Source organism: Geotrypetes seraphini, chromosome 14 (assembly GCF_902459505.1).
Source record: "Geotrypetes seraphini chromosome 14, aGeoSer1.1, whole genome shotgun sequence".
Lineage (NCBI taxonomy): Eukaryota > Metazoa > Chordata > Amphibia > Gymnophiona > Dermophiidae > Geotrypetes > Geotrypetes seraphini.
Genome location: NC_047097.1, coordinates 15,039,830 through 15,053,660, shown reverse-complemented (window position 1 = coordinate 15,053,660; position 13,831 = coordinate 15,039,830). Strand labels below are relative to the sequence as shown.

Here is a 13,831-nt window from a genome sequence, read left to right as displayed (position 1 = left end):
ATTGTTGACATTATTGCTCACAGCGGTGAGAAACTAGAGGTGCGGGAAGGAAGGCATGCGCTGCAGAGTAAAGAGTGGGAAGAGGTGGGGGGCAGAGAGGAGGGAGTGGTGCTGTAACTTCAACATGTTCCTCATGATCCATCGGCTCTCCCTCTAATGTCATTTCATATCCGTGGTAACCGGAAGTGACCTCAGTGGGAGCAGATGCGGTTGTGAGGAGTACATTGAAGTTGTTACTCTTGGCGGTGAATAATTAGATATACGGGAGACGGGAGGGAGGAAGGCACGCATGCAGTGGAAGAAGGAGTGAGAAGAGGCGAGGGGTGGAGAGGAGGAGGGGTGCCAGCGCCCTCACCATGATAGTGCCCGTAGAGGATCATTCCGCCTGTTCCTCCCTTTACTGTGCCACTAATGGACATTTAAACACAGCAATTACAGGTTGTATACTGCAAATGCTTTCCAGTAGGTACCAAATTAGTTTTGCACTTGCCATACATTGATATCCTTTATTAAAGAACATTAAGTGCAAAATCTACACACATTAGTAAAAGTCCCCTAAGGGCTGTATATATTAAATATTTTCCCCAGAGAGACAAAATAGGAGAAAATATTTACCACCAATGACCACAAATGAATGCTATTCTATAAACAGTGCTCCAAGTCAGGTGCCATTTATAGAATAACTCGGGGGAAAATTCTACAAAGCATCTAACTTAATTAGTAAATTGGCTTCAATTATGAGCTTTAACAAGTTCATAATTGAAAAAAAATAAAAATTCATTGGATGATAGGTGCCTGTCTTCTTAGGCATGATTCTACAAAAGATAGGGGCCTACCGCATGGCACTGAGCAGTGCCTAACTCCAAAGTAGATGTGTTTAAGAGAGACGAAGGAGCACATACACAAGAAGATGGTTTCATACAGTAGTTGGTAAGTGGTCTGGTCTTAAGGGCAGGATTGCCAGTCAGTCACAAATTATCAATTATGGGAAGGCACTCGAGATTTGCTGTGTTTGAACTCTATTGTTTCATCTTCACTAGAATTAATTGTTTGCCATTCTTTGGAGCAAGAATTGCTAGGCTTGATTTTCTAAAGGACTTAGGTGTCTACAATATAGGCCTTTAAATCCCTGGCCTACATTACAGACCTAAGTTTTAAGACAGGCGTGATTCTGTAACAGGCATCCGGGTGTGCTTGAGAAGAGATAGGTGCCTATCTTTTTAGATGCCATTTATAGATTTTCCCCCTTATTGTCAAGATCCACACCTAATTTTGGGTGCAAGGATTTAATCTGGTGTAAATCTTGATACCTAAATAAGGCATGAATCTCCCATATCCTCTAATACTGCGTGCATTTGCAGAGAATGCCCCTGACTCACCCATACCTTTCCCATATCCTTGTCCCCTTTTCAGTTGCATGCTGAAATATCAATGCGAGCATTTTTATAGAATAGGGCCTAGCAAGATGTTCCTGTAAATTCAAACTGTTTCAAATTAGCTCTAATAATTTAGTGCCCAATTATTGTCACTAATTGACTCATTGCCCAATTAAATTGCACATGCAAATTGGATGCATGCCCAAATTTGCAAACACAATTTTGAGCACCATTTATAGAATTTTGGGGATGGAGTCCCATTTTACATAGAGATCGGAATTGAGGCATCCAGGTCTGGAAATGCTCAGTTTCAGTGGTATTTTAGAAAAGGGGTTCAAGTGTTTGCTGGCATGGACAGCAGAGAGTACAGATGTCAACAGAGAAATGCAGCAACTTGCACATGTGATGCTTCTGATTAACTTTAGAGAGCTCCATTCTTAACTTATCCCCCCCTTCCCATTTACAAAACCGTAGTGAGGTTTTGAGTGCCGGCTGCAGCTGTAACAGCTCAGACTCTTATTGACTTCCTATGAGCGTTGGAGCTGTTATCATAGTGGCCGGCACTAAAACCCACACTACGGTTTTGTAAAAGGGGGGGTTAGTGTGAAGTTGGGATAAACATGAGCACTAAAAAATACAAAACAAAACATGTATGTGCCAGTCACCAACTGTAAATCTTCACATGGAAATCTTTCCGAAATGTTGAATACAATGCAGAATTTTGACTATGCCACGAAAACTCCCCCTTTGCAATTTTTACAAATCATGGAGATCCACGTTTAAACTGAGTCCTGTATAAAATCACAACTTACACATGGATATCATTTACACACATAAATGCCAGACTTTCCAAGTGCAACTTGTGAGTAAATCTTTTAAACTTAGGACATATTTTTCTGATTTTCCAGAAAGGGAGGGAGAGAAAAATATACATAATTTTTTTTTCTCTTTCTTATTTTCAGGGGTTGGTAAGCTGTGTGGGATTTTAATATGTTTTAATGATGTTTCTTAGTTTTGTTGTACTTTTCTGGTATGTATTATTTGTTTTGGGGTTGTTGTTTTTTTGTTATTATGTATGTTCCTCGCCTAGATTTGCGAATAGGTGGGTTATAAATACTTTTAAAAAGAAATTAAAAAAAAGAAAAGTGTGATCACAAATAATAAATAAAATAGGAAATGTATTTAGGCAATATGCTGTCTGATGTCTTTGTGAATTAGTTGCTGAAAACTCCAGTCTAAACTGCTGCTCCAGACATCCGGACATCCAGACGTCTGGATTTACCTAGACATGTCCTCTTTAAGCTTTTCAAAACCCGGCACTTTGTCCATGTTTTGAAAAGCTTCTTCTATGGTACTGCATCAGGAGGGCATCCGTGCATGTGCGGATGCAATGTGGTGAGGTCATTCATATGCACATGTGACACCTTGCATCCGCACATGCGGATGCTCTCCTTCCCAACGAGAACAGGTTGAGGAGGCGTGGCTAGGGGGAGTGATGTGGGCAGAACTGGGTGGTCTTGAGGCTTGGCTATGGGACCAGATTTCAGTTGACTAAAATCTGGAAACCCGAAACCAGTTCATTTGAAAGATTGCAAAATGTAGACATTGGCTCCTAGTGTCATTGACCCTTTGGAGCAGGACTGGGATGATTGGAAACCTCTTTCCATGCCCCTGTTATCACATGGTTCCTCTGTGGATGATTTGGGATCCCTTTCGGGGTATGGAGGGCAGGAGGCAAGAGCAGCTGTGGATCACGGTGATGATCCCTCAGTGTGTCACCTTTCTAAATCAGCTTCTGTTTCACAAGTCCTTTCTGTCACCTTCTCTGTATTGAAGCGTGATGCCCAGAAGCCATTCACCTCTCAGTTATGAGTGGCACTAATGCACTCATCTGGATTACCTCCATAGTCACTGATCAATGGGAGTCCACTGAAGGCTCTGAAGGTAGCCAAAGTTATGTCTAGGCTCTATCCTATGGCTTCCAATAGCTGTTTGTGCAACCTAAAGTAGATTCCGCAGTAGCGCAAGTGATCAAGCACACCTCCCTTCCTAGTGAGGGTGGAGTGATGCTGAAGGACACACAGGATCATAAGTTGGATGTGGTCCTTAAAAGACAGTTTGAAGTGTAGGTTTTGGGTATCAAAGATGCAGCAGCTGCCTCCTTTATGGCACAGGCCTGTCATACCAGATTGTGGACTAGTTCCTCGGATCTTGGGGATGCCTGTCCCAACAAGTTTATGGAGGGAGTGGATTATGTGGCCAATACTGTTTATGACATCAGAGTCCTTAGTAAAGTTTTGGCTTACTCCATTTCTGTCCAACAAATACTCTGGATTAGGCAATGGGTGGATGACTCAGCCTCCAAGGCCACTCTCAGATTATCCTTCAAAGGACAGATGCTTTTTGGTAAAGGGCTGGATGACCTCATGGCCAGTGTGGTGGTTTGCCATCCCAAATCCTTCTGGACAACAGGAGCCATCGTTCTACTGAGGTTGGCAGAGGCAGTTTTCATGCATCTAGGAGATTCTGCCAGGTTTTCTCTTGTTACTCTTCCCAGTGGCCCTTTCAGGGGTCCAGACAGAGATTTGGCAGTTACAGGTGCTAGGATGGCTCAGCCTCCAAGAAGCAACAATGACACCAGAGGAACGGCTGCCCCTCTTCATATCAATGGGCGGCTGTCGACTTTCTGGAAGGAATGGAAATAGATCTTGTCTGACCGTTGGGTTCTGGACATTATTCAGGAGGGGGCACAAGATCAAGTTTTCTTGGCCACCTCCAGATCTGTTCCTCGTCTCCCCAGCTGGACATCCAGAGAAGGAGGCCAGAGTCCAAGCAATAATGCAACAACTCTTAGACATTTGTGCCACAGAACCATTCCCAAGGAAGGACTCTATATAGGTCCTAATTGGAAGCCTATTCTGGATTTGAAGTCAGTCAACAAGGCCCAATGGGTCCCCCTCTTTCCATCGAGATGGTCTGCTCTGTTATAGTGGTGGTGGCTCTGAGAAAATTCATTGGCTTGCTAGATTTGACGGAGGTGTTTTTTCACATCCCCATCTTTCCAGATCACAGGAAATATCTAAGATTCCATGTTATGCAGCAGAACTTCCGGTTTATGGTGCTTCATTTTGGATTGCCCACTGATCCCTGCACCTTTACCAAGGTGATGGTGGTTGTAGCAGCCCATCAGCGCTTACCTCTATGATAAATTTCTCTAACCCCTCCCCTCCAATTAACCAAACTCTACCACCTCTCGGCCCCCCCCCCCGATCTCTCCTTTCCTCCCCCTCAATCCAATACTCCCATCCTGTACTTACCCCTCCCCTCTCGGCACCCTTCTGTAATTTATACTGGTTGCATTTTCTTGTCATTTACCACTCTGTATCCTCGCTACATATGTACAACTTTCTTTGCTTAGTAAACCGCTTCAACCGCATTATACAGTCTCTTGCATTGTATCTTGCTCTATAAGTCTCTCGCACTGTATTTTCACTGTATAAATATCTTTGCTGTATATATACAGTCTCTTGCATTCTAAATTTGCATTGTATTTTTGCTGTATGCAGTTGAGAGCAGTTTACAATGCAGGGGACTATACATATTCAGCTGAATATGTATAGTCCCCTGCATTGTAAACTGCTCTCAACTGCATAGTACATTCCCTTACATTGTATCTTCGCTGTATATGTACAGTCTCTTGCATTGTAAACCACTCTGAACTGTTTGTGGTACTGCGGTATACAAAAAATAAAGTTATTATTATTATTAAACAGTCCCCTATCTTGATTGTAGCACATTCGACTAGAGGTGTGGCTGCCTCCTGGGTGGAGTCCTGGACTGTTTCACCTGGTGAGATTTGTAGAGCGGCTACTTGGTTTTCTCTCCATACTTTTACTAAGTTTTACTGAGTGGATGTGGCAGCACGGGAAGATGCCGCTTTGGGTCCTCGGTACTGCAGGCAGGCTCATCTGTCCCTCTCTAGATGTCTGGTACTGCTTTGGTACATCAGCTTTTGTACAGAATCCTATGTCTTTGAAACTGAATGAATTATTAGCTTTGTGCCTTGCTATTCTTCTTTTGGTGATAAGACATAAGAACATAAGAACATAAGCAGTGCCTCTGCTGGGTCAGACCAGAGGTCCATCGTGCCCAGCAGTCCGCTCACGCGGCGGCCCATCAGGTCTAGGACCTGTATAGTAATCCTCTATCTATACCCTTCTATCCCCTTATCCTTCAGGAAATCATCCAATCCCTTCTTGAACCCCATACCGTACTGTGTCCTATCATACCCTCTGGAAGCGCATTCTAGGTATCCACCACCCTTAGGGTGAAGAAGAACTTCCTAGCATTGGATCTACCATACGAAAAACGGCTTGACAAATTACAGCTATACTCGCTCGAGGAGCGCAGAGAGAGGGGGGACATGATCGGTTCAAGTATCTTACGGGCCGCATCGAGGCGGAGGAAGATATCTTCTTTTTTAAGGGTCCCACGACAACAAGAGGGCATCCGTTGAAAATCAGGGGCGGGAAACTACGAGGTGACACCAGGAAATTCTTTTTCACTGAAAGAGTGGTTGATCGCTGGAATAGTCTTCCACTACAGGTGATTGAGGCCAGCAGCGTGCCTGATTTTAAGGCCAAATGGGATCGGCACATGGGATCTATTCACAGGGCAAAGGTAGGGGAGGGACATTAAGGTGGGCAGACTAGATGGGCCGTGGGCCCTTATCTGCCGTCTATTTCTATGTTTCTATGTTTCTATGGTTCTGAATCCGTCCCCTCTTAATTTTTCCGAATGCCCTCTCGTTCTTGTAATTTTTGAAAGTTTGAAGAATCTGTCCCTCTCCACTTTCTCCATGCCCTTCATGATCTTGTAAGTCTCTATCATGTCCCCTCTAAGTCTCTGCTTTTCCAGGAAAAAGAGCCCTAGTTTCTCTAATCTTTCAGCATATGTGAGGTTTTCCATACCTTTTATCAATCAAAAGTGTTAGGTGTTATTATACTGTACATTTTGATCTTACTTTTATTGATCAGATTAGCTCTCTGGTCAAAACAAGACATAGGATTCTGTATGCCCTGCCCTGTTAGAGTCCTGATTCGCCTGCTTCGGACGTGACCAGTGTACGTTTCGGGGCTTCTTCTTCTTCTGTATCTAAGTATAGGCAGAGACAATATTACAGGAACATGGGGGTGCCTATTTCCTTTCTCCTTGGGGGGAGAGGGGGTTATGGCTCCTACTGGTTGCACTTAGCAGGTTGGCACCTTAGCTAGATATGTGCCTAATTATTCTTCACTGTTAATTTGTTAAATGTTTATTAATCATTGTTCTTTTATCATAGGTTACAGAGCACAGCAGAATATAGTTTATTGCCGGGGAAGCTCCCCGTGCCCCTCCTTCTCTTGTATTCTGTTTCAGTTGAATTCAATTGTTTTGGGACCAACTGAAGAGGGAGCTGTTCTCCACTGCAGAAGTGGAGGAGTTCAGAGTCTTAAATAGATATCCTTTTGCAGATTTGTGGCTAAGGGTAAGTAACAGCTTTTGTACAGAATCCTATGTCTTATCACTGAAAGATTAGCAAGGTAAGAACCTAATCTTTCATTATTACAACATGAAGGACTCTGTTATCTCAGTAAACCTGGTAAAACACCACTAATCTAGGAGGAAAAATCAATCCCAAGAGAATTTTAATTCTGTTACCTGTGGGATTTATGCCATTTCAGTCTAGACAGAATTGACTTGAAATCTTTCTTCACTGAAAGATATTACTCACCCTACAGTGTGCAATTTAGTAAAATGCAGATCAGACAGTGTATGTTAAAGAGCTATGATAATCTGCTTATACTCAGGACCATAACAGCTATTGGGGAACTGCATCACCTGCATGTTTTTATATTCAAATAGAGATTTTATGGTTTGTTATACTCCAAACAGTACAGCAACAACCATAGCCACATGAGTGACATTCCTTACTGACTTACCCTGCTGGGAGAAGGATTCAGTCAAAACATAAGAACATTAAGAATAGCCATACTAGCTAAGACCTATGATCCATCTAACCCAGTATCCCATCTTCACAGTGGCCAATCCAGGTCACAAGTACCTAGCAAAAACCCAAATAATAGTTACATTCCATACTATCGATCCAGGGCAAACAGTGGTTTCTCCCAAGTCAGTGTCAATAGCAGACTATGGACTTTTCCTTCAGGAACTTGTCCAAACCTTTTTTTAAAAAAAACCAGCTACGGTAACTGCTTTTACCACATCCTCTGGCCAGGGCCGGATTAAAGGGTAGCCCAGTAGGCACGGACCTAGGGCCCAAAATAGTAAGGGGGGCCCACTGGTGCGGTGCTTTAGGGCCTTTTGGATCTTCACGGTCCAGGCATTTCTCCCCCTAACTAGCCCATCTCCTTCACCCTTGCTGGATTTGCCTGCAGCAGCATTGTTGTTGTCGCCCCCGGCGCACCCGAGCTCCCGCTGACCCTCCTATCTCTCCCTCCCATGTGAACCCCGCCAACCCTCTCACCGTGAGACGACCAATAAACCTCCCTCCTGCAGTGTCAGCAGCCGCAGCATTCTAAACAGGCTTCTTTGCGGCCTTCTCCTGCCGGGAGGGAGGAAGAGATGCCAGGGCATGGAGGGAAGAAGGAAGGTATGCTAGACAAAGGGAAAAGGAAGGGGGAAAGGAAGGAGGATATGTCAGAGCAAGGAGGGGGAGGGAGAGATGGAAGAAAAGGAAAGGAGAGAGATGCCAGGGAATCAGGGAAGGGAAAGAGACAGAGATGCCAGACCATGGGGTGGGGAGGAAATAAAGGAGAAGAGAGAGAGATGCAAGAACATAGGGGAGGGGGTAGTTACAGAGAGAGAAAAATGGAGAGGTGGCAGAGCTGAAATCAATCATGTACAAAGGAGAGAAGGAGCACAGGACAGACAGTTTCTTGAAATAGCATAGAAAGAGGGAAGATGCCATATGGAACGGGAAGAGGGCGGACAGTGGATGGAAGGGGCTGATGCTGCATGGAAGACAGAGAGAGGACAGATGTTGGCTAGAAAGAAGAGAGTGAAGACAAGATAATTAAAGCAGAAATGACAAAAGGTAGAAAAAAGATTTTTTGGTTGCTTTAGAATAAAATAGTATTGTAGCTGTATTGATAAAACTTTTATAAACAGAAAATAAGGTAATATTTTTATTGGACTAATTTTAATACTTTTTTTTTTTTTTACTAACTTTTAGAGACCAAAACCCCCTTTCTCAGGTCAGGACATTATAATGTAACAGCAGTATACTATATTGACCAGAAGAAAGAGGCTATGGCCTCTGAAAGTTATTTTCAATTTTTGTTTTATTTCTATTTGTTAATTTGTAAAGTGATGATTGTCAGTTTCTTCAAATGTACATCTGCTATATTTATATTTTGCAGAGTATTAGTATCATTGTTTCTGTGGTGTTTCACTGTATGCAGTTTGGCTTCTTGGCGGTTGAGTTTAACCTTTATCTACATATTTCTATTTTTAGTTTGTGATTACTTATTCCATACTGGGTGAGGGTGTATCTGTGTTCTGTGTGTATGAAAGACATGGTTTTCTGTTAGCATTGACTAGCCTTGTTTGGTGAAATGCATTACGCATGGTTCATGGGAGCACCTTGAATAAACCTAATTTAAATCTCCTTATTTTATGCCAATCTTTTTTTGTTTCATGTTGGATTCTTTGGTGGACTGCCTGCCTTGTTGTTTCGTTACAAGTTACATACATAGAGTGGAACGTACTAGATGAGTTACAGATTTGGTTGTTGATACATACATATGGGTTACAGTTGGTTGACATAGAGTGAGGCAGTTGAGAGACGTTGTAAACTTGATAATTAATATAGACTTTCTAGACTTTAAGCCCGTAACATTAACGGGTGCTAGAATAGATGTGTGTGTCTGTCTTTCTGTCTCTCTCTCCTTGGCCGCTTTCTGTCTGTCTGTCTGTCTTTCTGTTTCTCTCTCTCCTTGGCTGCTGTCTATCTTTCTTTCTTTCCTCAGCTGTCCACCACCATCCCTTGCCTGCTCCCCCTGTCCAGCAGTAGCCCTTCTCCTTTCCTTTTACTTCCCCATGTACAGCAGCACCCCTTCCCTGCTCTCCCTGTCCAGCAGCAGCCCTTCTCCCTTCGTTTTACCTCCCCCCTTGTCCAGCAGCACCTCTTCTCTGCTCCCCCTGTCCAGAAGGAGCCTTTTACCTCCCCCCTGTCCATCAGCACCCATTACCTGCTTCCCATGTCCAGTAGTACCCCTTCTCCTTTCCCTGCTCCCCCTGTCCAGCATCCGCTGGGCAGCCTCAGGACTTTTGCTAGGCCGGCCCACCTCATATTATCGAAGTGGGCCGGCCTAGCAAATGCCCCACGGCTGCTGCGTTTGCTGGTCCGGGGGTGAGAAGAGGCATCCTGGCAATGGCAGCGCAGGTGTCAAACCACCACCGCCACTGAAATCGCTGCACGCGCCTCAAGCCACCTCACGCACCACAAATAGAATACGGCCACGGAAGCACACATCATGCTGTCAGGGATCACGCCCTCCTAAGTGTGCATGCACGCTTTGAGTTTTATTTCAGATAGTATTACTGCTTTACAATATATTTGAACACTTCTATATATATATATATATATATATATATAGTATATATAAGTATATATATATATATATATATATATACTTATATATATATATATGTTTTCCCTTTTAAAAATGCATTTTAGTTATGCAGTTCTATTAATTTGAAATTCATTACCACTGTCTTTCATTATGAAACTGTTACCTAAAAATTAGGAAAAAATTGAACGCCTAGCTGTTTGAAAAATATTTAAACAATTGATAATGTTTTATGTTCTTTTTTCAGGGCTGCTCAAGTCCGGTCCTCGAGATCTACTGGCAGGCCAGGTTTTCATGATATCCACAATGAATATGCATGATAGAGATTTGCCTGCACTGCCTTCTTGGTATGCAAATCTCTCTCTTATGCATATTCATTGTGGATATCCTGAAAACCTGGCCTGCCAGTAGATTTTGAGGACCGGACTTGGGCAGCCCAATTCATTTCTGATTTTTCTGAGATTGTTATTTTATGTCATTGGACATTTATGGTAAATTGATCTTGAACTCCAGATGGTATATAGACATTTTGTTGTTGTAGTTAAATTTGTTTTTATTCTACACACTCCATTATTATCCTTTAATGAGTGAGTCTGGTATCCTCACCTCCATCTCCAGGTTTCACTTTTGACTCTTACGGAGTTGCCTTGTGTGATTACATGTTATGTTTATGTTTTCTTGAAAATATTATATGTATATCTTTGTAAACATACATTGGCAGCCACCATACCTGTGTTACATGTTCTGTTCTTTTTGGAAAAGTTTCAATAAAAATATTTGAAATAAAAAAAATTTTGCTCTTTATTATCCAGTGGTGATGATAATGGATCCTTCCTTAATAATTTCATAAAATCCTTGCCATCATTAGGAAAAGAATCCTTTGGAGTTGGCACCAAATAAAGCAACCAACAAACAAATGCATCTACTCCATATAGATTTACTGGAAAAAAAAAAGTGAATGGTTTTGGAGTGTGTATTGGTCTGCTTGTCAAAAGCAACTATGACTTCAGCCCTAAAACTCAGAAAACAAACCCACAAATCTAATGATCAGTTTGCTTTGATAGCCAGGAAGAAGGATCAAGACATGATTTCAGATTTGGAAGGTTGGTTTAATGGCTAGTTGATTATAAAACTATGCTTGAAAGATTTGGGCCTTCTCCCAGTGGCGTAGTAAGGAAAGATAGCTCCTGAGCGAATGATCCACCCCCCTACCTTGAGTGCCCTAGCATCTTTCATCTTGGTCTTTATTTTCCAAATTCCCACTGAAATACCCCCTCTAGTTCTCCTCCAAATCCTCTTGTTACTTGCAGCAGCCCCCAACAGCTTTACCAGCACTTTACCCACTGCTGCCAATGGATCATAGATGCACCAGCGATAGTCAGAAGGCAGCAGGACCTCTCAGCTTGGATGATGACTCTGCAGCATCCCACCTTTCATAGAAATAGGAAGTCTGTGTCTTTAGGGGGGGGGGAGCGGGGATGCTATAGTCATCAGTGAGACCATGGCTGGAATCTCCCAAGCTGCTTTTTGATGACTGCATGTTCCTAAGAGGCCAAATGCACACTGCAAAAACAGCTGGAGATCAGAGGGAGCGCACCCTGGTCATCATTAAAACCAGCACTCATGATGATGGCTATTTTTCTGTTCTGGGGGTGTGGGAGGGGCTCAGGGAGCAGGGTCAGAAGCCACAGTGTGTCAGCCAAAGTCAGCATCATTGGCACCCCTGCTAAGATGGCGCTTGGAGTGGTTTGCCCCCCCCCCCCCCACACACACACACACACACACTTTTCCTGTTTACCAGCTTAAATGTGTGTCAGAATTGATTCTTTCCAGGATTTGACTATTTTTCTAAGTTTGCCAGGCTATGCTCAAGTTTACTTATGGTGTAAGTAAAGTTGCTTACTTGTAATAAGTCTTCTCTAAGGATAACAGGATAAGCACCACACATACTTACTTCGATGCAGAGCTGATTTCTTTGAAGGTTTTATAAACATCTGGACCTGGAAAGGCCCAGTTGTCCCTTAATTCCTAACCCCCTTCCCCCTACCTTAAACCTACCTATAACAATTAACACACAATAACCACAAAACTCTATTTTGGTAAAACCGAGTCGCAGCTCTGTTTATCGAACAAATTAACAGTTAATATTGAACAAATTAAACAGTTAATTAAAATGAAATCGAGCTACCAGAAGGATACCCAAGCAGCTTTTTGCCTGTGACCCCGCCTCAGCCCCAGCAAGGGTCTGGGGGTGTCAGGGACCTCCCTGCCCCCTTCAAACGGGTCCCCAGCCCGCCTGGGGACCCCCATTCAAACAGCTGCCTACCATTCACTCATCTCACGATGAGCCCCAATTGGTAGCTCGATACCCGCTGCTGCGAGCTCAGGGCTCCCACCTCCAGGAACCAACTCCATAACTATGAGGGAGGGAGGGTGGGGAAGCAGCCACGAGGACCCAAAAAACCTTGGCCCCCGAAGCAGCCGTTACAGCCTAAAATCCTGCACCTTCTTCACCTGTTGCAACCTATCTCCGCTGTCCCACAAAGCAGGAGACAAACTGGCCAATCGCGCTGCACCTTCCCCAAAACATCTGCCCCTAAACCCTCTGGGAGCCAATCCCGACAGGCCAACATGCAGGTCTTCCAGCCCCATGTTATCTATGCCCATCGAGACGAGCTCTCGGGCTGACTTATAGTGTTGAGGAAGGCCTAGCCTAGAAACAGCTATTTGGAAAATTCTATGCAAGCATGGAAAAGCTTTCCAGTTTTTTCCACATCTTTCTAATAACACTGTCCTTTTTGGCATCATTTGATAATATCGCTCATGTGTGTCACTGCTTATCCTATCCTCAAGGAACATTTGTTAAAGATAAATTTACTCCATTCTGAAAATCCAATCTGCCCACCCACGCCTTTGTAAATTACAGCTTTGTTGTAGTAATGATAAGTCATATCAGAATATCTTATCATTCTTTCATTAAATAATAGATGACTGTTAAACAAGTTATAGAATTACATTCTGGAAGGTGCAGGATAGAGAGATTTAAGCATACAATTTTTACTGCTTTGAGGTTTTTTTTAATATTCTGAATACTATACTGAAGTTAGTAAATGTGTGGAATAATGAAAAACTATAATTGTGGATCTATGAGTAAGAATTTGTGTATTATGATTGCAATCCATTTTACATGTACATTGTTAAAGTACAAATATATATTCTGCCCTAGGGCCTGATTTGCTAGGCTTTTTTTCCCAAACACAGAATAGGAAAAATGCCTTAATAAATAAGAGCCTTTATTTTACAGTGTGCCAACACCCAAATGAGAACATGTCTTATTTTTTGGAATTTATGTACCGCCATTTTGAAGAAATTCACCCAAGGCAGGAGTAAGCCAGACATAGCCATTAGACATTTACAGCACTGAGCATTCAAATAGTACACATTATAGTGCAGTATGTTATTTACAGTTTTGACACAAAACACATTAAATATCTTAATAGACAGTATAGGATATAAGTGGAGATGGAATTCTGAGGACTTTCTTAAGAGATCAGACTCCACAGGGTGACCCTTGAGGGGAGGAATGCTGGCCTAGTGCCTAACCCTCAGTAAGCCTGGTTCTAAGACAGAGAGGTTGTAGAGGATCAGCATTAAAGATAGTTTCTGGCAGGCCCACCCCTAGCTCATTTCTTTACTTATAGCAGCCTGTGAACTACTGTCTACCTCTAGAACATGGCATTAATTTGGTAGAATTTTTCTGCCCTATTCTTTTTTTTTGTTTTCTAGGTGTAAGTTCTGCACTGGGAAACATCGTATCACCAA

At 42.9% G+C, this 13,831-nt stretch overlaps 1 protein-coding gene across 11 annotated transcripts in view; it reads left to right on the top strand.

The window, feature by feature from the left end:
- The window catches only part of UNC13C (unc-13 homolog C), a 769,821-nt gene that overhangs the window by 397,972 nt on the left and 358,018 nt on the right, over positions 1-13,831 (top strand). The gene's annotated exons all lie outside the window — the stretch shown is intronic.